This window comes from Mesoplodon bidens (genome assembly GCF_964165515.1).
Source record: "Mesoplodon bidens genome assembly, contig: HAP1_SCAFFOLD_128, whole genome shotgun sequence".
NCBI classification, from domain to species: domain Eukaryota; kingdom Metazoa; phylum Chordata; class Mammalia; order Artiodactyla; family Ziphiidae; genus Mesoplodon; species Mesoplodon bidens.
In genome coordinates, this window is record NW_027672150.1 from 918,897 (window position 1) to 945,129 (window position 26,233).

Genomic DNA, 26,233 nt, shown 5'->3' on the forward strand with positions numbered 1-26,233 from the left:
GGTTTATGGAACACTGTGATGACAAGGTTGTGGAACATTGACACGACAAGAGCATGGTGCATTGTGATGACAAGCGTCATGGAGCATTGTGCTGACAAAGGCATGGAGCACTGTGATGACAAGGGTCAGAGAGCATTGTGATTGAAAGTTCAAGGAGCATTGTGGTGACAAATGTCACAGAGCCTTGTGATGATGAGTGCATGGACCGTTGTGATGACAAAGGTCATGAAGCATTGTGATGACTGGAGTCACGGAGCATTGTGATGCCGAGGGTCATGGAGCTTTGTGATGACAAATGTCATGGAGCATTTTGATGAGAAGGGCGTGGTGCATTGTGATGAGAATGGCAGGGAGCATTGTGATTACAGGGTCCTGGAGCAATTTGATGAAAAATGTCATGGAACATTTTGATGACAGTGGTTATGGAACATTTTGATGTCGTTGGTTATGGAGCATTGTGATGAAAAGGGTCATGGTGCATTGTGATGACAGGGTTCATAGATCATTGAGATATAAAGGGGCATGGAGCACTGTGATTACATGGGTCTTGGAGCTTTGTGATGACAAGGCCATGGAGCATTGTGATGAGAAGTCCATGGAGCATTCTGATGACATGCATCATGGAGATTTTTGATGACAAAGGGCATGGAGCTTTGTGATTACAGGAGTCTTGGAGAACTGTGATGACAAGGGTCATGGAGCCTTGTGATGACAAGGCCGTGGAACACTGTGATGGCAGGGGTCATGGAGCATTGTTATGACAGGTGTAATGGAGCATTGTCACGACAAGTGCATGGAGCATAGGTCTTAAATGTTTCATTGATTATTGTGATGAGAGCGGACATTGGGCATTGTGAAGACAAGGGCAATGAACACTGTGATACATGGGTCATGGAGGATTGTAATGGCAAGGCCATGGAGCATTTTGATGAAAATTATATGGAGCATTTTTATGTCAAGAGTCCAAAATCATTATGTTGTCAGTGTTCATGGAGCGTTGTGATGACAATGGTCATGGAGTATTGTGATGACAAGTTTTATGGAACATTGTGATCACAAGGGTTTGGAGCATTGTGATGACAGAGATCATGGAGCATTTTGATTTCATTGTGATGACAATAGCATGTAAGCATTATGATGATGGGCCTGGTTCATTGTGATGACAGGGTTCAAACGGCATTGAGATGAAAAAGGGCATGGAGCATTGAGATTACAGGGCTCTTGGAGCATTGTGCTGACAAAGGCATGGTGAATTGTGATGAGAAGGCCATGGAGCATTCTGATGACATGAGTCATGGAGCTTTGTGATGACAAGGGAATGGAGCATTGTGAATACAGGGATCTTGGAGCACCGTGATGACAAGGGTCATGGAGCCTTGTGATGACAAGGCCGTGGAATATTGTGATGGCAGGGGTCATGGAGCATTGTTATGACAGGTGTAATGGAACATTGTGATGAAAAGGGCATGGAGCATAAGTCTGAAAACTTTCACAGATTATTGTGATGAGAGTGGACATGGAGCATTGTGATGACAAGGGCACGGAACACTGTGATACATGGGTCATGGAGGATTGTAATGACAATGGCATGGAGCATTTTGATGAGAAGTGCATCGAGTATTGTGATGACAAGCGTCTTGGAGCTTTGTGATGACAAGGGATTGGAGAATTCTGATGAAAAAGTCCTGGAGCATTGTGATGAGACGGTCATGGAGCCTTGTGATGACAAGTCTCATGGAGCATTCTGATGAAAATGGACATGGAGCATTGTGATTACAGGTGTCGTGGAGCATTGTGATGACAAGGGAAAGGAGCATTGTGATGAGAAGGCCATGGAGCATTCTGATGACATGCGTCATGGAGATTTGTGATGACAAGGGCTTGGTGCATTGTGATTACAGGGGTCTTGGAGCATTGTGATGACAAGGGTCATGGAGCCTTGTGATGAGAAGGCCGTGGAACATTGTGATGGCAGGGGTCAGGGAGCATTGTTATGACAGGGGTAATGGAGCATTTTGATGACAAGCGCATGGTGCATTGGTCTGAAAAATTTCATTGATTATTGTATTGAGATTGGGTAATGAGCATTGTGATGACAAGGGCACGGAACACTGTGATACATGGGTCACGGAGGATTGTATTGACAAGTTCATGGAGCATTTTGATGAGAAGGGTCATAGAGCATTGTGATGAAATGTTCATGGAGCATTGTGGTGACAAAGGGTATAAAGCATTGTGATGACTGGCGTCATGGAGCACTGTGATGACAGCGGTCGTGAAGCATTGTGATGACACAGGTATGGAGCATTGTGATGACAGGGGCTTGGAGCATTTGTTTGACAAGTTTCATGGATTATTGTAATGACAGTGGGCATGGCACATTGTGATGACAAGGGCATGGAGCATTGTGATGACAAGGTCATGGATTATTGTGAAGACATGTGTCAGTGAACATTGTGATGATATATGTCATGGTCCATTGTGATGACAATTGCATGGAGCATTGTGATGCCAAGTGTCATGGCGGACTGATGACAAAGGTAATGGAGCATTGTGATGACAAGGGCTTGGAGCATTGTGATGAAAAGGGTCATGCAGTATTGTGATGACAGGGGCATGGAACATTGTGATGACAAGGGCCAATGAGAATTTTGATGACAAGGTCATGAAGCATTGTGATGACAAGCGCATGGAGCTTGCTATGAAAGCGGTCATGGAGCATTGCGATGACAAGTGCATGGAGAATTGTGATGAAAAGAGCATGTAACATTTTGATGAGAAGTGTCATGGAGCATTGTGATGACTAGGACGGCGAGAATTGTGATGACAAAGGACATGGAGCATTGTGATGACTAGTGCAAGGAGCATTGTGATGGCAAGACCGTGTAGCCTTTTGATGAGAAAACCATGGATAATTGTGATGACGAGCGTCATGGAGCACTGTAATGACAAGTGGCATTGAACATTGTGAAAACAGGTGTCATGGAGCATTGTGATGACAGTGGACATGTAGCATTGTGATGACAAGTGTCATGGAGCATTCTTATGACAAGCTTGTGGAGTATTGTGATGACCAGGGTCATGGAGCATTGTGATGAAAAGGGCATGGAGCATTGTGATGAAAAAGGCATATTTTCAAAGAATATTCTTTTGACTTACTAAATCACCTCACTTTTATACGTTTTCTGTTTTATTAAGTTCTGCTCATATATTTATTTATTTTTTCTATGTTCTCAGGGTTCATTGTTTTGATCATGTGATGTCAAATAAAACAATTGGTAATTAATTTTAAAAAAATCTTTTTAATTATAAAGACTTGAAATTTCTGAAGAATCCACCTTACTTCTAAGTATCTAAGGTTCAGGTCCTCCATATTATTGCTGGCCTAAGGCTTAGATCACCATATAGCAATGTATATATTGACCTATTTTCCCCTCGACTTTCTGTGTTTCCTACATCTCACCTTTGCAGACAAGCCATTTGAAATACCCTTAACTTATATCACAGCCAATAAGTCTTTGAAATAAGGTGTATTTTTTAGATAATTCTTCTATATATAATTAGGCAGAAAATCCGACCTGCCATATTTTTCAAAACAGCATAATTTCACTCTTCTCAATGATGAATCTGTTGTATTACACAACCTTTGAGTATTTAGCTTTATCAATGACATGTACTTTAAAAATGTTTTAAAGATCCTACCAGTCTTTTAAAACATCCTTGTTCCTTGTTTCAGTTCCAGTTGTATGTATATTGTCTAACTTGCAGCTGATTATTCCACCATCTGATGGATGGACTTGGGAATCTAATTCTGGTATTGATTGCTTTTGCTGATTGTCTCCACTTGTAGCTGATTTCTTCATTATTGTGTAAATTTAGATCATGAGCTCATGTTTAGCTAAACAGCTGACTTTGTAAGAGTTGTAGGTGTGAACGCACGAGAGCTTCAGCAGAAAGTCAGCAAAGATTTAGTTGTGACCCACAACTAAATTTCCCACAAAAAAAATAACATTTTATAGAAGTGTTGGTCCAATACTCCCTCTAGAGGCATGGGACTCAAACACAGCTGTTTGTGGCCCCTGCTTTGGGGAAGGGGCATCGAGTGGCCCAGGCCCTGGCAGGAGCCTCTCCGTGAATTTCCCAGGGACCCAACTGGTGCGACATTCGGTCACGTAGCAGGAAGTTACGATACCCAAACCTATGGTTACCTGTTCAGCTTGGTGTACTACGTGGAAAGCTTCCACACACACTTCAAGTAGGAGGGTGGCCTGAGAGGAAAAATGAGACGTCGGGCTGCCATGCAGCGCAAGAATGTTCTCTTTATCCTGAGCCTTAATGCTTGTGCCACTCCACTGGTCCTGCCATGCTCTGAGGGCCCTGCCCTGGCGCCCCTGCTCCCCTGCCATGTGTTCAGTCACACCAGAGATGGCCACACACACACCCTCAGTAAGGACAGTGTTGCAACATCCTGCAGCCCCGCCCTCTCTCCACAGGTTGCCATGAACTCCAGAGGCTGCATCCTTTGCCCTGGGCATACAGAGGATACCAAGGGCACACATGATGGCCTTAAATGAGTACCCCTTGTGTCAGTTATGGTAAACTTTAGGAGATAGGAAATTGGCCACTTTACAGAATTGTTCAAATTTACTGGCATTTTAATATTCTCTGGTATAACATTGTCCTGATTCTTTCAGTATATTATTTTCCTCTGTTTTCTTTTGCTTAATCAAAGTGTGTTTTTAAAATCTTTTCAAACAATATTCTTTTGACTTACTAAATCACCTCAATTTTATACGTTTTCTGTTTTATTAAGTTCTGCTCATATCTTCATTTATATGTTTTCTTTGTTCTCACGATTTATTGTTTTGATCTTCTAATGTAAAATAAAACAATAGGTTATTAATTTTAATAAATCCTTTTAATTATAAAGAGTTGAAATTTCTGAAGATTCCAGCTTACTTGTAAGTTTCAAAGGGTCAGGTCCTCTACATTGTGGCTGGCCTAAGGCTTAGTTCACAATATAGCAAAGTATATATTGACCTATTTTCCCCTTGACTTTCTGTGATTTCCTACATCTCACCTTTCTTTGCAGACAAGCCATTTGAAATACCCTTAACTTATTTCACAGCCAATAAGTCTTTGAAATACTGTGTATTTTTTTAGATAAATCTTCTTATATAAATAGGCAGAAAATTTGATCTGCCATATTTTTCAAAACAGCATAATTTCACTCTTCTCCATGATTAATCTGTTGTATTACACAACCTTTGAGTTTTTAGCTTTATCAATGTCATGTACTTTAAACGTGCTTTAAGTATCCTACCAGTCTTATAAAACATCCTTGTTCCTTGTTTCAGTTCTAAATTTATGTATATTTTCTGCCTTGAACCTGATTATGCCAACATCTGATGGATGGCCTTGGGAATCTAATTCTGGTATTGATTGTTTTTGTTGATTGTCTCCACTTGTATCTAATTTCTTCATTATTGTGTAAATTTAGATCATGAGCTCATGTTTAGCTAAACAGCTGTCCCTGAAAGAGGCTTAGGTGTGAACGCTCATAATCTTCAGCAGGAACTCGGCAAACGTTTATTTGTGTCCCTCCAATGATTGCACACAATTACCCCGTTATCTAAAAGTGTTGTCCAATACTACTTCTAGAGGCAGGGGACTCAGAAGGGCTGCTTTGATGCCCCAACTCTGGGGAAGGGGCACTGGGTGGTGAGGGGCCTGGGCAGGAACCTCGCCACGCGTGTCCCAGGGACACTACTGCCTGCTACCTTCGGTCACCTGGCTGGAAACAACGATGGCCAGACCTATGGATACCTGTGCAGGGAGACGTACTCTGCGGACAAGTTCCACACACACTTCAAGCAGGAGGGCGGCCTGGGTGGATAGGTGAGAGTTTGGCCAGCTGTTCAGACAAAGAAGGCACACTTTGGCCTGGGCCTAGATGCTTGTGACACCCGACTGGGCCTGCCGGGCTCTGAGTGCCCTGCCGTTGGCCCCCTTCTCCCCTGCCCTTTGTTCAGTCACAGCAGAGATGCCCCCATCCACTGCCTCAGTGAGGGCAGTGTTCCAACATCCTTCAGCCCCGACCCCTCACCGCAGGTTACCATGGACTATAGATGCTGCATTCTGAGGCCAGGGCATTCCGAGAATGCCAAGGGCAGACATGAGGACCTTAAATGATTTCCTCTTGTGTCAATTTTGGTAAACTTTAGGAGCTAGGAAATGGTCCACTTTACACAAATGTTCAAATTTACTGGCATTTCATATATTCTCTGCTATAACATTGTCCTGATTCTTTCTGTATATTCTTTACTTATGTTTTGGTTTTCCTTAATCAAAGTGTGTCTTTTAACTCTTTTCAAAGAATATTCTTTGGACTTACTACATCACCTGAATTTTATACGTTTTCTGTGGTATTAAGTTCTGCTCATATCTTTATTTATCTTTTTTCTATGTTCTCAGGGTTTATTGTTTTGATCTTCTGATGTCAATTAAAACACATGGTTATTCATTTTTAAAAATCTTTTTACTTATAAAGATTTGAACTTTTAAAGATTCCAGCTTACTTGTAAGTTTCTAAGGGTCAGGTCCTCTACATTGTTGCTGGCCTAAGGCTTAGTTCACAATATGGCAAAGTATATATTGACCTATTTTCCCCACGACTTTCTGTGATTCCCTACATCTCACCTTTCTTTGCAGACAAGCCTTTTGAAATACCCTTAACTTATATCAGAGCCAATAAGTCTTTGAAATAATGTGTATTTTTTAGAGAAATCTTCTTATATATTTAGGAAGAAAATCTGACCTGCCATAGTTTTCAAAACAGCATAATTTCACTCTTCTCAATGATGAATCTGTTGTATTACACAACCTTTGAGTATTTAGCTTTATCAATGAAATGTAATTTAAAAATGTTTTAGAGATCCTACCAGTCTTTGAAAACATCCTTGTTCCTTGTTTCTGTACCAGTTTTATGTAGATTTTCTGCCTTGCACTTGATTATTCCAACGTCTGATCGATGGCCTAGGGAATCTAATTCTGGTATTGATTTTTTTCGCTGATTGTCTCACCATGTAGCTGATTTCTTCATTAGTGTGTAAATTTAGATCATGAGCTCATGTTTAGCTAAACAGCTGACCTGGTAAGAGGCTTAGTTGTGAACGCTCGTAAGCTTCAGCAGAAAGTCGGCAAAGATTTATTTGTGTCCCTGCAATGTGTTACCCCGAGGACCCCGTTTTCTACAGGTGTTGGTCCAATACTCCCTCTAGAGGCAGGGACTCAGACAGGACAGCTTTGCTGCCAACGATCTGGTGTAGTGGATCTTGGCGGCCTGTGACCCGGGCAGGAGGCTCCCCACATGTGTCCCACGACCCATCTGCCTGCGAACTTCGGTCACCTGGCAGGAAGCTACGATGCCCAGACCTATGGTTAGCTGTGCAGTGAGGTGTACTGTGCACACCGGTTCCACACACACTTCAAGTAAGAGGGCGGCCTGATTGGAACGGTGAGAGTTTGGGCAGCGGTGCAGACAAAGAAGGCGCCCTTTGGCCTAGGTGTAAATGCTTTTGACACCCCACTGGGCCTGCCGGGCTCTGAGGGCCCTGACCTTGGCCCCCTTCTCCCCTGCCCTTTGTTCAGTCACAGCAGAGATGGCCACACCAACTCCCTCAGTGAGGGCAGTGTTCCGACCTCCCTCAGCCCCGCCCCCTCTCCGCAGTTTACCATGGACTACAGATGCTGCATTTTGAGACCAGGGCGTTCCGAGAATGCCAAGGGCAGACATGATGACCTTAAATGATTTCCTCTAGTGTCAATTTTGGTAAACTTTAGGAGCTAGGAAATGGTGCACTTTACGGAAATATACAAAGTTAATGGCATTTCATACATTCTCTGCTGCAACATTCTCCTGATTTTATCTGTACATTCTTTACTTATGTCTTTGTTTCCTTAATCAAAGTGTGTCTTTTAAATCTTGTCAAAGAATATTCTTTGCACTTACTACATCACCTGAATTTTATACGTTTTCCTTTGTATTAAGTTCTGCTCATATCTTTATTTATCTTTTTTCTATGTTCTCAGGTTTATTGTTTTGATAATCTGATGTCAATTAAAACACTTGGTTATTCCTTTTAATAAATCTTTTGACTTATAAAGATTTGTATTTTTCAAGATTCCAGCTTACTTGTAAGTTTCTAAGGGTCAGGTCCTCTACATTGATGCTGGCCTAAGGCTTAGTTCACAATATTGCAAAGTATATATTAACCTATTTTCCCCTCGACTTTCTGTGATTCCCTACATATCACATTTCTTTGCAGACAAGCTATTTAAAATACCCTTAACTTATTTAACAGCCAATAAGTCTTTGAAATAATGTGTATTTTTTGGAGAAATCTTTTTATATATTTAGGCAGAAAATCTGACCTGCAATAGTTTTCAAAACAGCATAATTTCACTCTTCTCAATGATGAATCTGTTGTATTACACAACTTTTGAGTATTTGGTTTATCAAAGACATGTACTTTAAAAATGTTTTAGAGATCCTACCAGTCTTTGAAAACATCCTTCTTCCTTGTTTCAGTTCCAGTTTTATGTATATTTTCGGCCTTGCACCTGATTATTCCAACGTCTGATGGATGGTCTAGGGAATCTAATTATGGTATTGATTGTTTTTGCTGATTGTCACCCCCTGTTGCTGATTTCTTCATTATTGTGTAAATTTAGATCATGAGCTCATGTTTAGCTAAACATCTGACCTTGTAAGAGGCTAAGGTGTGAACACTCGTAAGCTTCATCAGAAAGTCCGCAAAGATTTATTTGTTTCCCTCCAATGAGTTGCCCGCGAGGAACCAGTTTTCTACAAGTATTGGTCCAATACTCCCTCTAGAGGCACGGCCTCAGACAGGGCTGCTTTGCGCGCCACGAGCAGTGGCAGTGGCAGTGGGCTGCCTGTGGCCCGGGCAGGAGCCTCTCCGCGTGTGTCCCAGGGACCCATCTGCCTGCGAACTTCAGTCACCTGGCAGGATGCTACGATACCCAGACCTATGGTTGACTGTGCAGCGAGGTGTACTGCCCGGACACGTTCCACACACACTTCTAGTAAGAGGGCGGCCTGAGTGGAAAGGTGAGAGTTTGGGCAGCTGTGCATACAAAGAAGGCGTTCTTTGGCCTGGGCCTAAATGCTTGTGACACCCAACTGGGCCTGCCGGGCTCTGAGGGCCCTGCACTGGGACCCCTGCTCCCCTGCCCTTTGTTCAGTCACAGCAGAGATGGCCACACCCACTCCCTCCGTGAGGGCAGTGTTCCAACCTCCCTCAGCCCCGCCCCTCTCCGCAGGTTACCATGGACTACAGATGCTGCATTCTGAGGCCAGGGAGTTCCGAGAATGCCAATGGCAGATATGATGACCTTAAATGATTTCCTCTTGTGTCAGTTTTGGTAAACTTTAGGAGCTAGCAAATGGTCCACTTTACAGAAATGTTCAAATTTAGTGGCATTTCATATATTCTCTGCTATAACATTGTCCTGATTCTTTCTGTATATTCTTTACTTATGTTTTGTTTTCCTTAATCAAAGTGTGTCTTTTAAATCTTGTCAAAGAATATTCTTTGGACTAACTACCTCACCTGAATTTTATACGTTTTCTGTTGTATTAAGTTCTGCTCATATCTTTATTTATCTTTTTTCTATGTTCTCAGGGTTTATTGTTTTGATCTTCTGATGTCAATTAAAACACTTGGTTATTCATTTTAATAAATCTTTTTACTTATAAAGGTTTGAACTTTTTAATATTCCAGCTTACTTGTAAGTTTCTAAGGGTCATGTCCTCTACATTGTTGCTCGCCTAAGGCTTAGTTCACAATATAGCATAGTATATATTGACCTATTTACCCCTCGAATTTCTGTGATTTCCTACATCTCACCTTTCTTTGCAGACAAGCCATTTAAATACCCTTAACATATTACACAGCCATTAAGTCTTTGAAATAATATGTATTTTTAGAGAAATCTTCTCATATTATTAGGCAGAAAATCTCACCTGCCATAGTTTTCAAAACAGCATAATTTCACTCTTCTCAATGATGAATCTGTTGTATTACCCAGCCTTTGAGTATTTAGCTTTACCAATGACATGTACTTTAAAAATGTTTTAGAGATCCTACCAGTCTTTGAAAACATCCTTGTTCCTTGTTTCAGTTCCAGTTTTATGTATATTTTCTGCCTTGCACCTGATTATTCCAACGTCTGATGGATGGCCTAGGGAATCTAACTCTGGTATTGATTGTTTTTGCTGATTATGTCCCCTTGTAGCTGATTTCTTCATTATTGTGTAAATTTAGATCATGAGCTCACGTTTAGCTAAACAGCTAACCTTGTAAGAGGCTTAGGTGTGAACGCTTGTAAGCTTCAGCACAAAGTCAGCAAAGATTTATTTGTGTCCCTCCAATGAGTTGCCGGCGAGGACCCCGTTTTCTACAAGTGTTGGTCCAATACTCCCTCTACAGGCAGGGGACTCAGACAGGGCTTCTTTGAGACCCCCAATCTGGGGCAGAGGCAGTGGGCGGCCTATGGCCCAGGCAGGAGCCTATTCGCGTGTGTCCCTGGGACCCAACTGCCTGTGAACTTCGGTCACCTGACAGGAAGCCACGATGCCCAGACCTATGGTTAGCTGTGCAGCGAGGTGTACTGCATGGACAGGTTCCACAAACACTTCAAGTAAGAGGGAGGCCTGAGTTGAAAGGTGAGAGTTTGGGCAGCTGTGAAGACAAAGAAGGCGCCCTTTAGCCTAGGCCTAAATGCTTGTGACACCCCACTGGGCCTGCCGGGCACTGAGGTCCCTGCCCTGGGCCCCCTGCTCCCCTGCCCTTTGTTCAGTCATAGCAGAGATGGCCACACCCACTCCCTCAGTGAGGGCAGTGTTCCAAACTCCCTCAGCCCTGCCCCCTCTGCGCAGGTTACCATGCACTACAGATGCTGCATTCTGAGGCCAGGGCGTTCCGAGAATGCCAACGGCCGACATGATGACCTTAAATGATTTCCTCTTGTGTCAGTTTTGGTAAACTTTAGGAGTTGGAAATGGTTCATTTTACACAAATGTTCAAATGTACTGGCATTTCAGATATTCTCTGCTATAACATTGTCCTGATTCTTTCTGTATATGCTTCACTTATGTTTTGGTTTTCCTTAATCAAAGTGTGTCTTTTAAATCTTGTCAAAGAATATTCTTTGGACTTACTACATCACCTAAATTTTATACGTTTTCCATTGTATTAACTTCTGCTCATATCTTTATTTTTCTTTTTTCTATGTTCTCAGGGTTTATTGTTTTGATCTTCTGATGTCAATTAAAACACTTGGTTAATCATTTTAATAAATCTTTTTACTTATAAAGATTTGAACTTTTTAATATTCCAGCTTACTTGTAAGTTTCTAAGGGTCAGGTCCTCTACATTGTTGCTGGTCTAAGGCTTAGTTCACAATGTAGCAAAGTATATATTGACCTATTTTCCCCTCGAATTTCTGTGATTTCCTACATCTCACCTTTCTTTGCAGACAAGCCATTAGAAATACATTTAACATATTACACAGCCATTAAGTCTTTGAAATAATGTGTATTTTTAGAGAAATCTTCTCATATTATTAGGCAGAAAATGTCACCTGCCATAGTTTTCAAAACCGCATAATTTCACTCTTCTCAATGATGAATCTGTTGTATTACACAACCTTTGAGTATTTAGCTTTATCAATGACATGTACTTTAAAAATGTTTTAGAGATCCTAGCAGTCTTTGAAAACATCCTTGTTCCTTGTTTCAGTTCCAGTTTCATCTATATTTTCTGCGTTGCACCTGATTATTCCTACGTCTGATGGATGGCCTAGGGAATCTAATTCTGGTATTGATTGTTTTTGCTGATTGTCTCCCCCTGTAGCTGATTTCTTCATTATTGTGTAAATTTAGATCATAAGCTCATGTTTAGCTAAACATCTGACCTTGTAAGAGGCTTAGGTGTGAACACTCGTAAACTTCATCAGAAAGTCCGCAAAGATTTACTTGTGTCCCTCCAATGAGTTGCCCGCTATGACTCCGTTTTCTACAAGTGTTGGTCCAATACTCCCTCTAGAGGCACGGCCTCAGACAGGGCTGCTTTGCGCCCCACGAGCAGTGGCAGTGGCAGTGGGCGGCCTGTGGCCCGGGCAGGAGCCTCTCCGCGTGTGTCCCAGGGACCCATCTGCCTGCGAACTTCGGTCACCCGGCAGGAAGCTACGATGCCCAGACCTATGGTTGGCTGTGCAGCGAGGTGTACTGCGTGGACAGGTTCCACACACACTTCAAGTAAGAAGGCGGCCTGAGTGGAAAGGTGAGAGTTTGGGCAGCTGTGCAGACAAAGAAGGTGCCCTTTGGCCTGGGCCTAAAGGCTTGTGACACCCCACTGGACCTGACGGGCTCTGAGGGCCCTGCACTGGAACCACTGCTCCACTGCTGTTTGTTCAGTTACAGCAGAGATGGCCTCACCCACTCCCTCAGTGAGGGCAGTGTTCCAACCTCCCTCAGCCCCGCCCCCACTCCGCAGGTTCCCATGCACTACAGATGCTGCATTCTGAGGCCAGGGCGTTCCGAGAATGCCAAGGGCAGACATGATGACCTTAAATGATTACCTCTTGTGTCAGTTTTGGTAAACTTTAGGAGCTAGGAAATGGTCCACTTTACACAAATGTTCAATTTTACTGGCATTTCAGATATTCTCTGCTATAACATTGTCCTGATTCTTTCTGTATATTCTTTCCTTATGTTTTTGTTTTCCTTAATCAAAGTGTGTCTTTTAAATCTTGTCAATGAATATTCTTTGGACTTACTACATCACCTGAATTTTATACGTTTTCCGTTGTATTAAGTTCTGCTCATATCTTTATTTCTCTTTTTTCTATGTTCTCAGGGTTTATTGTTTTGATCTTCTGATGTCAATTAAAACACTTGGTTACTCATTTTAATAAATCTTTTTACTTATAAAGATTTGAACTTTTGAAGATACCAGCTTACTTGTAAGTTTCTAAGGGTCAGGTCCTCTACATTGTTGCTGGCCTAAGGCTTTGTTCACAATATAGTAAAGTGTATATTGACCTATTTTCCCCTCGACTTTCTGTGATTCTCTACATCTCCCCTTTCTTTGCAGACAAGCCATTTGAAATACCCTTAACTTATTTCACAGCTTATATGTCTTTGAAATAATGTGTATTTTTAGAGAAATCTTCTCATATTATTAGGCAGAAAATCTCACCTGCCATAGTTTTCAAAACAGCATAATTTCACTCTTCTCAAGGATGAATCTGTTGCATTATACAGCCTTTGAGTATTTAGCTTTATCAATGACATGTACTTTAAAAATGTTTTAGAGATCCTACCAGTCTTTGAAAACATCCTTGTTCCTTGTTTCAGTTCCAGTTTTGTGTATATTTTCTGCCTTGCACCTGATTATTCCAACATCTGATGGATGGCCTAGGGAATCTAATTATGGTATTGATTGTTTTTGCTGATTGTCTCCCCCGGTATTTGATTTTTCATTATTGTGTAAATTTAGATCATGAGCTCATGTTTAGGTAAACATCTGACTTTGTAAGAGGCTTAGGTGTGAACGCTTGTAAGCTTCATCAGAAAGTCCGCAAAGATTTATTTGTTTCCCTCCAATGAGTTGCCCGCGAGGAACCAGTTTTCTACAAGTATTGGTCCAATACTCCCTCTAGAGGCACGGCCTCAGACAGGGCTGCTTTGCGCGCCACGAGCAGTGGCAGTGGCAGTGGGCTGCCTGTGGCCCGGGCAGGAGCCTCTCCGCGTGTGTCCCAGGGACCCATCTGCCTGCGAACTTCAGTCACCTGGCAGGATGCTACGATACCCAGACCTATGGTTGACTGTGCAGCGAGGTGTACTGCCCGGACACGTTCCACACACACTTCTAGTAAGAGGGCGGCCTGAGTGGAAAGGTGAGAGTTTGGGCAGCTGTGCATACAAAGAAGGCGTTCTTTGGCCTGGGCCTAAATGCTTGTGACACCCAACTGGGCCTGCCGGGCTCTGAGGGCCCTGCACTGGGACCCCTGCTCCCCTGCCCTTTGTTCAGTCACAGCAGAGATGGCCACACCCACTCCCTCCGTGAGGGCAGTGTTCCAACCTCCCTCAGCCCCGCCCCTCTCCGCAGGTTACCATGGACTACAGATGCTGCATTCTGAGGCCAGGGAGTTCCGAGAATGCCAATGGCAGATATGATGACCTTAAATGATTTCCTCTTGTGTCAGTTTTGGTAAACTTTAGGAGCTAGCAAATGGTCCACTTTACAGAAATGTTCAAATTTAGTGGCATTTCATATATTCTCTGCTATAACATTGTCCTGATTCTTTCTGTATATTCTTTACTTATGTTTTGTTTTCCTTAATCAAAGTGTGTCTTTTAAATCTTGTCAAAGAATATTCTTTGGACTAACTACCTCACCTGAATTTTATACGTTTTCTGTTGTATTAAGTTCTGCTCATATCTTTATTTATCTTTTTTCTATGTTCTCAGGGTTTATTGTTTTGATCTTCTGATGTCAATTAAAACACTTGGTTATTCATTTTAATAAATCTTTTTACTTATAAAGGTTTGAACTTTTTAATATTCCAGCTTACTTGTAAGTTTCTAAGGGTCATGTCCTCTACATTGTTGCTCGCCTAAGGCTTAGTTCACAATATAGCATAGTATATATTGACCTATTTACCCCTCGAATTTCTGTGATTTCCTACATCTCACCTTTCTTTGCAGACAAGCCATTTAAATACCCTTAACATATTACACAGCCATTAAGTCTTTGAAATAATATGTATTTTTAGAGAAATCTTCTCATATTATTAGGCAGAAAATCTCACCTGCCATAGTTTTCAAAACAGCATAATTTCACTCTTCTCAATGATGAATCTGTTGTATTACCCAGCCTTTGAGTATTTAGCTTTACCAATGACATGTACTTTAAAAATGTTTTAGAGATCCTACCAGTCTTTGAAAACATCCTTGTTCCTTGTTTCAGTTCCAGTTTTATGTATATTTTCTGCCTTGCACCTGATTATTCCAACGTCTGATGGATGGCCTAGGGAATCTAACTCTGGTATTGATTGTTTTTGCTGATTATGTCCCCTTGTAGCTGATTTCTTCATTATTGTGTAAATTTAGATCATGAGCTCACGTTTAGCTAAACAGCTAACCTTGTAAGAGGCTTAGGTGTGAACGCTTGTAAGCTTCAGCACAAAGTCAGCAAAGATTTATTTGTGTCCCTCCAATGAGTTGCCGGCGAGGACCCCGTTTTCTACAAGTGTTGGTCCAATACTCCCTCTACAGGCAGGGGACTCAGACAGGGCTTCTTTGAGACCCCCAATCTGGGGCAGAGGCAGTGGGCGGCCTATGGCCCAGGCAGGAGCCTATTCGCGTGTGTCCCTGGGACCCAACTGCCTGTGAACTTCGGTCACCTGACAGGAAGCCACGATGCCCAGACCTATGGTTAGCTGTGCAGCGAGGTGTACTGCATGGACAGGTTCCACAAACACTTCAAGTAAGAGGGAGGCCTGAGTTGAAAGGTGAGAGTTTGGGCAGCTGTGAAGACAAAGAAGGCGCCCTTTAGCCTAGGCCTAAATGCTTGTGACACCCCACTGGGCCTGCCGGGCACTGAGGTCCCTGCCCTGGGCCCCCTGCTCCCCTGCCCTTTGTTCAGTCATAGCAGAGATGGCCACACCCACTCCCTCAGTGAGGGCAGTGTTCCAAACTCCCTCAGCCCTGCCCCCTCTGCGCAGGTTACCATGCACTACAGATGCTGCATTCTGAGGCCAGGGCGTTCCGAGAATGCCAACGGCCGACATGATGACCTTAAATGATTTCCTCTTGTGTCAGTTTTGGTAAACTTTAGGAGTTGGAAATGGTTCATTTTACACAAATGTTCAAATGTACTGGCATTTCAGATATTCTCTGCTATAACATTGTCCTGATTCTTTCTGTATATGCTTCACTTATGTTTTGGTTTTCCTTAATCAAAGTGTGTCTTTTAAATCTTGTCAAAGAATATTCTTTGGACTTACTACATCACCTAAATTTTATACGTTTTCCATTGTATTAACTTCTGCTCATATCTTTATTTTTCTTTTTTCTATGTTCTCAGGGTTTATTGTTTTGATCTTCTGATGTCAATTAAAACACTTGGTTAATCATTTTAATAAATCTTTTTACTTATAAAGATTTGAACTTTTTAATATTCCAGCTTACTTGTAAGTTTCTAAGGGTCAGGTCCTCTACATTGTTGCTGGTCTAAGGCTTAGTTCACAATGTAGCAAAGTATATATTGACCTATTTTCCCCTCGAATTTCTGTGATTTCCTACATCTCACCTTTCTTTGCAGACAAGCCATTAGAAATACATTTAACATATTACACAGCCATTAAGTCTTTGAAATAATGTGTATTTTTAGAGAAATCTTCTCATATTATTAGGCAGAAAATGTCACCTGCCATAGTTTTCAAAACCGCATAATTTCACTCTTGTCAATGATGAATCTGTTGTATTACACAACCTTTGAGTATTTAGCTTTATCAATGACATGTACTTTAAAAATGTTTTAGAGATCCTAGCAGTCTTTGAAAACATCCTTGTTCCTTGTTTCAGTTCCAGTTTCATCTATATTTTCTGCGTTGCACCTGATTATTCCTACGTCTGATGGATGGCCTAGGGAATCTAATTCTGGTATTGATTGTTTTCGCTGATTGTCTCCCCCTGTAGCTGATTTCTTCATTATTGTGTAAATTTAGATCATAAGCTCATGTTTAGCTAAACATCTGACCTTGTAAGAGGCTTAGGTGTGAACACTCGTAAACTTCATCAGAAAGTCCGCAAAGATTTACTTGTGTCCCTCCAATGAGTTGCCCGCTATGACTCCGTTTTCTACAAGTGTTGGTCCAATACTCCCTCTAGAGGCACGGCCTCAGACAGGGCTGCTTTGCGCCCCACGAGCAGTGGCAGTGGCAGTGGGCGGCCTGTGGCCCGGGCAGGAGCCTCTCCGCGTGTGTCCCAGGGACCCATCTGCCTGCGAACTTCGGTCACACGGCAGGAAGCTACGATGCCCAGACCTATGGTTGGCTGTGCAGCGAGGTGTACTGCGTGGACAGGTTCCACACACACTTCAAGTAAGAAGGCGGCCTGAGTGGAAAGGTGAGAGTTTGGGCAGCTGTGCAGACAAAGAAGGTGCCCTTTGGCCTGGGCCTAAAGGCTTGTGACACCCCACTGGACCTGACGGGCTCTGAGGGCCCTGCACTGGAACCACTGCTCCACTGCTGTTTGTTCAGTTACAGCAGAGATGGCCTCACCCACTCCCTCAGTGAGGGCAGTGTTCCAACCTCCCTCAGCCCCGCCCCCACTCCGCAGGTTCCCATGCACTACAGATGCTGCATTCTGAGGCCAGGGCGTTCCGAGAATGCCAAGGGCAGACATGATGACCTTAAATGATTACCTCTTGTGTCAGTTTTGGTAAACTTTAGGAGCTAGGAAATGGTCCACTTTACACAAATGTTCAATTTTACTGGCATTTCAGATATTCTCTGCTATAACATTGTCCTGATTCTTTCTGTATATTCTTTCCTTATGTTTTTGTTTTCCTTAATCAAAGTGTGTCTTTTAAATCTTGTCAATGAATATTCTTTGGACTTACTACATCACCTGAATTTTATACGTTTTCCGTTGTATTAAGTTCTGCTCATATCTTTATTTCTCTTTTTTCTATGTTCTCAGGGTTTATTGTTTTGATCTTCTGATGTCAATTAAAACACTTGGTTACTCATTTTAATAAATCTTTTTACTTATAAAGATTTGAACTTTTGAAGATACCAGCTTACTTGTAAGTTTCTAAGGGTCAGGTCCTCTACATTGTTGCTGGCCTAAGGCTTTGTTCACAATATAGTAAAGTGTATATTGACCTATTTTCCCCTCGACTTTCTGTGATTCTCTACATCTCCCCTTTCTTTGCAGACAAGCCATTTGAAATACCCTTAACTTATTTCACAGCTTATATGTCTTTGAAATAATGTGTATTTTTAGAGAAATCTTCTCATATTATTAGGCAGAAAATCTCACCTGCCATAGTTTTCAAAACAGCATAATTTCACTCTTCTCAAGGATGAATCTGTTGCATTATACAGCCTTTGAGTATTTAGCTTTATCAATGACATGTACTTTAAAAATGTTTTAGAGATCCTACCAGTCTTTGAAAACATCCTTGTTCCTTGTTTCAGTTCCAGTTTTGTGTATATTTTCTGCCTTGCACCTGATTATTCCAACATCTGATGGATGGCCTAGGGAATCTAATTATGGTATTGATTGTTTTTGCTGATTGTCTCCCCCGGTATTTGATTTTTCATTATTGTGTAAATTTAGATCATGAGCTCATGTTTAGGTAAACATCTGACTTTGTAAGAGGCTTAGGTGTGAACGCTTGTAAGCTTCATCAGAAAGTCCGCAAAGATTTATTTGTGTCCCTCCAATGAGTTACCCCGATGACCCCGTTTACTACAAGTGTTGGTCCAATACTCCCTCTAGAGGCAGGGACTCAGACAGGACTGCTTTGCTGCCACCGATCTGGTGTAGTGGCTTTTGGCGGCCTGTGGCCCGAGCAGGAGGCTCCCCGCGTGTGTCCCACGGCCCATGTGCCTGTGAACTTCGGTCACCTGGCAGGAAGCTACGATGCCCAGACCTATGGTTAGCTGTGCAGTGAGGTGTACTGTGCGGACCGGTTCCACACACACTTCAAGTTAGAGGGCTGCATGAGTGGAAAGGTGAGAGTTTGGGCAGCTGTGCAGACAAAGAAGGCGCCCTTTGGCCTAGGCCTAAATGCTTGTGACACCCGACTGTGCGTGCCGGGCTCTGAGGGCCCTGCCCTTGGCCCCCTTCTCCACTGTCTTTGTTCTGTCACTGCAGAGATGTCCACACCCACTCCCTCAGTGTGGGCAGTGTTCCAAACTCCCTCAGCCCCGCTCCCTCTCCACAGGTTACCATGGAAAACAGATGCTGCATTCTGAGGCCAGGGCGTTCCGAGAATGCCAAGGGCAGACATGATGACCCTAAATGATTTCCTCTAATGTCAATTTTTGTAAACTTTAGGAGCTAGGAAATGGTCCACTTTACAGAAATATTCAAATTTACTGGCATTTCATATATTCTCTGCGACAACATTCTCCTGATTTTTTCTGTATATTCTTTACTTATGTTTTGGTTTTCTTTAATCAAAGTGTGTATTTTAAATATTGTCAAAGAATATTCTATGGACTTACTACATCACCTGAATTTTATACGTTTTCTGTTGTATTAAGTTCTGCTCATAACTTTATTGATGTTTTTTCTATGCTCTCAGGGTTTATTGTTTTGATCATCTGATGTCAATTAAAACACTTGTTTATTCATTTTAATAAATCTTTTTACTTATAACGATTTGAAATTTTCAAGATTCCAGCTTACCTGTAAGTTTCTAAGGGTCAGGTCCTCTACATTGTTGCTGGCCTAAGCCTTAGTTCACAATATAGCAAAGTATACATTGACCTATTTTCCCCTCGACTTTCTGTGATTTCCTACATCTCACCTTTCTTTGCAGACAAGCCATTTGAAATACCCTTAACTTATTTCACAGCCAATAAGTCTTTGAAATAATGTGTATTTTTGGAGAAATCTTCTTATATATTTAGGCAGAAAATCTGACCTGCCATAGTTTTCAAAACAGCATAATTTCACTCTTCTCAATGATGAATCTGTTGTATTACACAACCTTTGAGTATTTAGCTTTATCAATGACATGTACTTTAAAAATGTTTTAGAGATCCTAACAGTCTTTGATAACATCCTTGTTCCTTGTTTCACTTCCAGTTTCATGTATATTTTCTGCCTTGCACCTGATTTTTCCAACGCCTTATGTATGGCATAGGGAATCTAATTCTGGTATTGATTGTTTTTGCTGATTGTCTCCCCCTGTAGCTGATTTCTTCATTATTGTGTAAATTTAGATCATGAGCTCATGTTTAGCTAAACATCTGACCTTGTAAGAGGCTTAGGTGTGAACACTCTTAAGCTTCATCAGAAAGTCCGCAAAGATTTATTTGTGTCCCTCCAATGAGTTACCCGCGAGGACCCTGTTTTCTACAAATGTTGGTCCAATACTCCCTTTAGAGGCACGGCCTCAGACAGGGCTGCTTTGTGCCCCACGATCTGGGGCAGTGGCATTGGGCGGCCTGTGGCCCGGGCAGGAGCCTCTCCGCGTGTGTCCCAGGGTCCCATCTGCCTGTGAACTTCGGTCACCAGGCAGGAAGCTATGATGCCCAGACCTATGGTTAGCTGTGCAGCGAGGTGTACTGCGCGGACAGGTTCCACACACACTTCATGTAAGAGGGAGGCCCGAGTGGAAAGGTGAGAGTTTGGACAGCTGTGCATACAAAGAAGGCGCCCTTTGGCCAGGGCCTAAATGCTTGTGACACCCCACTGGGCATGCTGGGCTCTGAGGGCCCAGTACTGGGACCCCTGCTCCCCTGCCCTTTGTTCAGTCACAGCAGAGATGGCCACACCCACTCCCTCAGTGAGGGCAGTGTTCCAACCTCCCTCAGCCCCGCCCCCTCTCCGCAGGTTACCATGGACTACAGATGCTGCTTTCTGAGTCCATGGCATTCCGAGAATGCCAAGGGCAGACATGATGACCTTAAATGATTTCCTCTTGTGTCAGTTTTGGTAAACTTTAGGAGCTAGGAAATGGTCCACTTTACACAAATGTTCAAATTTACTGGCATTTCAGATATTCTCTGCTATAACATTGTCCTGATTCTTTCTGTATATACTTTCATTATGTTTTTGTTTTCCTTAATCAAAGTGTGTCTTTTAAATCTTGTCAATGAATATTCTTTGGACTTACTACATCACCTGAATTTTATACGATTTCCGTTGTATTAAGTTCTGCTCATATCTTTATTTTTCTTTTTTCTATGTTCTCAGGGTTTATTGTTTTGATCTTCTGATGTCAATTAAAACACTTGGTTACTCATTTTAATAAATCTTTTTACTTATAAAGATTTGAACTTTTGAAGATACCAGCTTACATGTAAGTTTCTAAGGGTCAGGTCCTCTACATTGTTGCTGGCCTAAGGCTTTGTTCACAATATAGTAAAGTGTATATTGACCTATTTTCCCCTCGACTGTCTGTGATTCCCTACATCTCCCCTTTCTTTGCAGACAAGCCATTTGAAATACCATTAACTTATTTCACAGCTTATATGTCTTTGAAATAATGTGTATTTTTAGAGAAATCTTCTCATATTATTAGGCAGAAAATCTCACCTGCCATAATTTTCAAAACAGCATAATTTCACTCTTCTCAAGGATGAATCTGTTGCATTATACAACCTTTGAGTATTTAGCTTTATCAATGACATGTACTTTAAAAATGTTTTAGAGATCCTACCAGTCTTTGAAAACATCCTTGTTCCTTGTTTCAGTTCCAGTTTTGTGTATATTTTCGGCCTTGCACCTGATTATTCCAACATCTGATGGATGGCCTAGGGAATCTAATTATGGTATTGATTGTTTTTGCTGATTGTCTCCCCCGGTATTTGATTTTTCATTATTGTGTAAATTTAGATCATGTGCTCATGTTTAGGTAAACATCTGACTTTGTAAGAGGCTTAGGTGTGAACGCTCGTAAGCTTCATCAGAAAGTCCGCAAAGATTTATTTGTGTCCCTCCAATGAGTTACCCCGATGACCCCGTTTACTACAAGTGTTGGTCCAATACTCCCTCTAGAGGCAGGGACTCAGACAGGACTGATTTGCTGCCACCGATCTGGTGTAGTGGCTTTTGGCGGCCTGTGGCCCGGGCAGGAGGCTCCCCGCGTGTGTCCCACGACACATGTGCCTGCGAACTTCGGTCACCTGGCAGGAAGCTACGATGCCCAGACCTATGGTTAGCTGTGCAGCGAGGTGTACTGTGTGGACCGGTTCCACACACACTTCAAGTTAGAGGGCTGCTTGAGTGGAAAGGTGAGAGTTTGGGCAGCTGTGCAGACAAAGAAGGCGCCCTTTGGCCTAGGCCTAAATGCTTGTGACACCCGACTGGGCGTGCCGGGCTCTGAGGGCCCTGCCCTTGGCCCCCTTCTCCACTGCCTTTGTTCTGTCACCGCAGAGATGTCCACACCCACTCCCTCAGTGTGGGCAGTGTTCCAAACTCCCTCAGCCCCGCTCCCTCTCCACAGGTTACCATGGAAAACAGATGCTGCATTCTGAGGCCAGGGCGTTCCTAGAATGCCAAGGGCATACATGATGACCTTAAATGATTTCCTCTAATGTCAATTTTTGTAAACTTTAGAAGCTAGGAAATGGTCCACATTACAGAAGTATTCAAATTTACTGGCATTTCATATATTCTATGCTACAACATTCTCCTGATTTTTTTTGTATATTCTTTACTTATGTTTTGGTTTTCCTTAATCAAAGTGTGTCTTTTAAATCTTGTCAATAAATATTCTTTGGACTTACTACATCACCTGAATTTTATACGTTTTCCTTTGAATTAAGTTCTGCTCATATCTTTATTTTTCTTTTTTCTATGTTCTCAGGGTTTATTGTTTTGATCTTCTGATGTCAGTTAAAACACTTGGTTACTCATTTTAATAAATCTTTTTAGTTATAAAGATTTGAACTTTTGAAGATACCAGCTTACTTGTAAGTTTCTAAGGGTCAGGTCCTCTACATTGTGGCTGGCCTAAGTCATCGTTCTCCATATAGCAATGTATATATTGACCTATTTTCCCCTCGACTTACTGTGATTTCCTACATCTCACCTTTCTTTGCAGACAAGCCATTTGAAATACCCTTAACTTATTTCACAGCCAATAAGTCTTTGAAATAATGTGTATTTTTGGAGAAATCTTCTTATATATTTAGGCAGAAAATCTGACCTGCCATAGTTTTCAAAACAGCATAATTTCACTCTTCTCATTGATGAATCTGTTGTATTACACAACCTTTGAGTATTTAGCTTTATGAATGACATGTAACTTAAAAATGTTTTAGAGATCCTAACAGTCTTTGATAACATCCTTGTTCCTTGTTTCAGTTCCAGTTTCATGTATATTTTCTGCCTTGCACCTGATTTTTCCAACGCCTTATGTATGGCATAGGGAATCTAATTCTGGTATTGATTGTTTTTGCTGATTGTCTCCCCCTGTAGCTGATTTATTCATTATTGTGCAAATTTAGATCATGAGCTCATGTTTAGCTAAACATCTGACCTTGTAAGAGGCTTAGGTGTGAACACTCTTAAGCTTCATCAGAAAGTCTGCAAAGATTTATTTGTGTCCCTCCAATGAGTTACCCGCGAGGACCCCGTTTTCTACAAATGTTGGTCCAATACTCCCTTTAGAGGCACGGCCTCAGACAGGGCTGCTTTGTGCCCCACGATCTGGGGCAGTGGCATTGGGCGGCCTGTGGCCCGGGCAGGAGCCTCTCCGCGTGTGTCCCAGGGTCCCATCTGCCTGTGAACTTCGGTCACCTGGCAGGAAGCTATGATGCCCAGACCTATGGTTAGCTGTGCAGCGAGGTGTACTGCGCGGACAGGTTCCACACACACTTCAAGTAAGAGGGAGGCCCGAGTGGAAAGGTGAGAGTTTGGGCAGCTGTGCATACAAAGAAGGCGCCCTTTGGCCTGGGCCTAAATGCTTGTGACACCCCACTGGGCATGCCGGGCTCTGAGGGCCCAGTACTGGGACCCCTGCTCCCCTGCCCTTTGTTCAGTCACAGCAGAGATGGCCACACCCACTCCCTCAGTGCGGGCAGTGTTCCAACCTCCCTCAGCCCCGCCCCCTCTCCGCAGGTTACCATGGACTACAGATGCTGCATTCTGAGTCCATGGCATTCCGAGAATGCCAAGGGCAGACATGATGACCTTAAATGATTTCCTCTTGTGTCAGTTTTGGTAAACTTTAGGAGCTAGGAAATGGTCCACTTTACACAAATGTTCAAATTTACTGGCATTTCAGATATTCTCTGCTATAACATTGTCCTGATTCTTTCTGTATATTCTTTCATTATGTTTTTGTTTTCCTTAATCAAAGTGTGTCTTTTAAATCTTGTCAATGAATATTCTTTGGACTTACTACATCACCTGAATTTTATACGATTTCCGTTGTATTAAGTTCTGCTCATATCTTTCTTTTTCTTTTTTCTATGTTCTCAGGGTTTATTGTTTTGATCTTCTGATGTCAATTAAAACACTTGGTTACTCATTTTAATAAATCTTTTTACTTATAAAGATTTGAACTTTTGAAGATACCAGCTTACTTGTAAGTTTCTAAGGGTCAGGTCCTCTACATTGTTGCTGGCCTAAGGCTTTGTTCACAATATAGTAAAGTGTATATTGACCTATTTTCCCCTCGACTGTCTGTGATTCCCTACATCTCCCCTTTCTTTGCAGACAAGCCATTTGAAATACCCTTAACTTATTTCACAGCTTATATATCTTTGAAATAATGTGTATTTTTAGAGAAATCTTCTCATATTATTAGGCAGAAAATCTCACCTGCCATAGTTTTCAAAACAGCATAATTTCACTCTTCTCAAGGATGAATCTGTTGCATTATACAACCTTTGAGTATTTAGCTTTATCAATGACATGTACTTTAAAAATGTTTTAGAGATCCTACCAGTCTTTGAAAACATCCTTGTTCCTTGTTTCAGTGCCAGTTTTGTGTATATTTTCTGCCTTGCACCTGATTATTCCAACATCTGATGGATGGCCTAGGGAATCTAATTATGGTATTGATTGTTTTTGCTGATTGTCTCCCCCGGTATTTGATTTTTCATTATTGAGTAAATTTAGATCATGAGCTCATGTTTAGGTAAACATCTGACTTTGTAAGAGGCTTAGGTGTGAACGCTCGTAAGCTTCATTAGAAAGTCCGCAAAGATTTATTTGTGTCCCTCCAATGAGTTACCCCGATGACCCCGTTTACTACAAGTGTTGGTCCAATACTCCCTCTAGAGGCAGGGACTCAGACAGGACTGCTTTGCTGCCACCGATCTGGTGTAGTGGCTTTTGGCGGCCTGTGGCCCGGGCAGGAGGCTCCCCGCGTGTGTCCCACGACCCATGTGCCTGCGAACTTCGGTCACCTGGCAGGAAGCTACGATGCCCAGACCTATGGTTAGCTGTGCAGTGAGGTGTACTACGCGGACAGGTTCCACACACACTTCAAGTAAGAGGGAGGCCTGAGTGGAAAGGTGAGAGTTTGGACAGCTGTGCAGACAAAGAAGGCGCCCTTTAGCCTAGGCCTAAATGCTTGTGACACACAACTGGGCCTGCCGGGCTCTGAGGGCCCTGCCCTGGGCACCCTGCTACCCTGCCCTTTGTTCAGTCATAGCAGAGATGGCCACACCCACTCCCTCAGTGAGGGCAGTGTTCCAAACTCCCTCAGCCCCGCCCCCTCTGCGCAGTTTTCCATGCACTACAGATGCTGGATTCTGAGGCCAGGGTGTTCCGAGAATGCCAAGGGCAGACATGATGACCTTAAATGATTTCCTCTTGTGTCAGTTTTGGTAAACTTTAAGAGCTAGGAAATGGTTCAGTTTACACAAATGTTCAAATTAACTGGCATTTCAGATATTCTCTGCTATAACATTGTCCTGATTCTTTCTGTATATTCCTTACTTATGTTTTTGTTTTCCTTAATCAAAGTGTGTCTTTTAAATCTCGTCAAAGAATATTCTTTGGACTTACTACATCACCTGAATTTTATATGTTTTCTGTTGTATTAAGTTCTGCTCATATCTTTATTTTTCTTTTTTCTATGTTCTCAGGGTTTATTTCTTTGATCTTCTGATATCAATTAAAACACTTCGTTACTCATTTTAATAAATATTTTTACTTATAAATTTTGAACTTTTGAAGATTCCATCTTACTTGTAACTTTCTAAGGGTCAGGTCCTCTACATTGTTGCTGGCCTAAGGCTTTGTTCAAAATATAGTAAAGTGTATATTGACCTATTTTCCCCTCGACTGTCTGTGATTCCCTACATCTCCCCTTTCTTTGCAGACAAGCCATTTGAAATACCCTTAACTTATTTCACAGCCAATAAGTCTTTGAAATAATGTGTATTTTTTAGAGAAATATTCTTATATATTTAGGCAGAAAATCTGACCTACCATAGT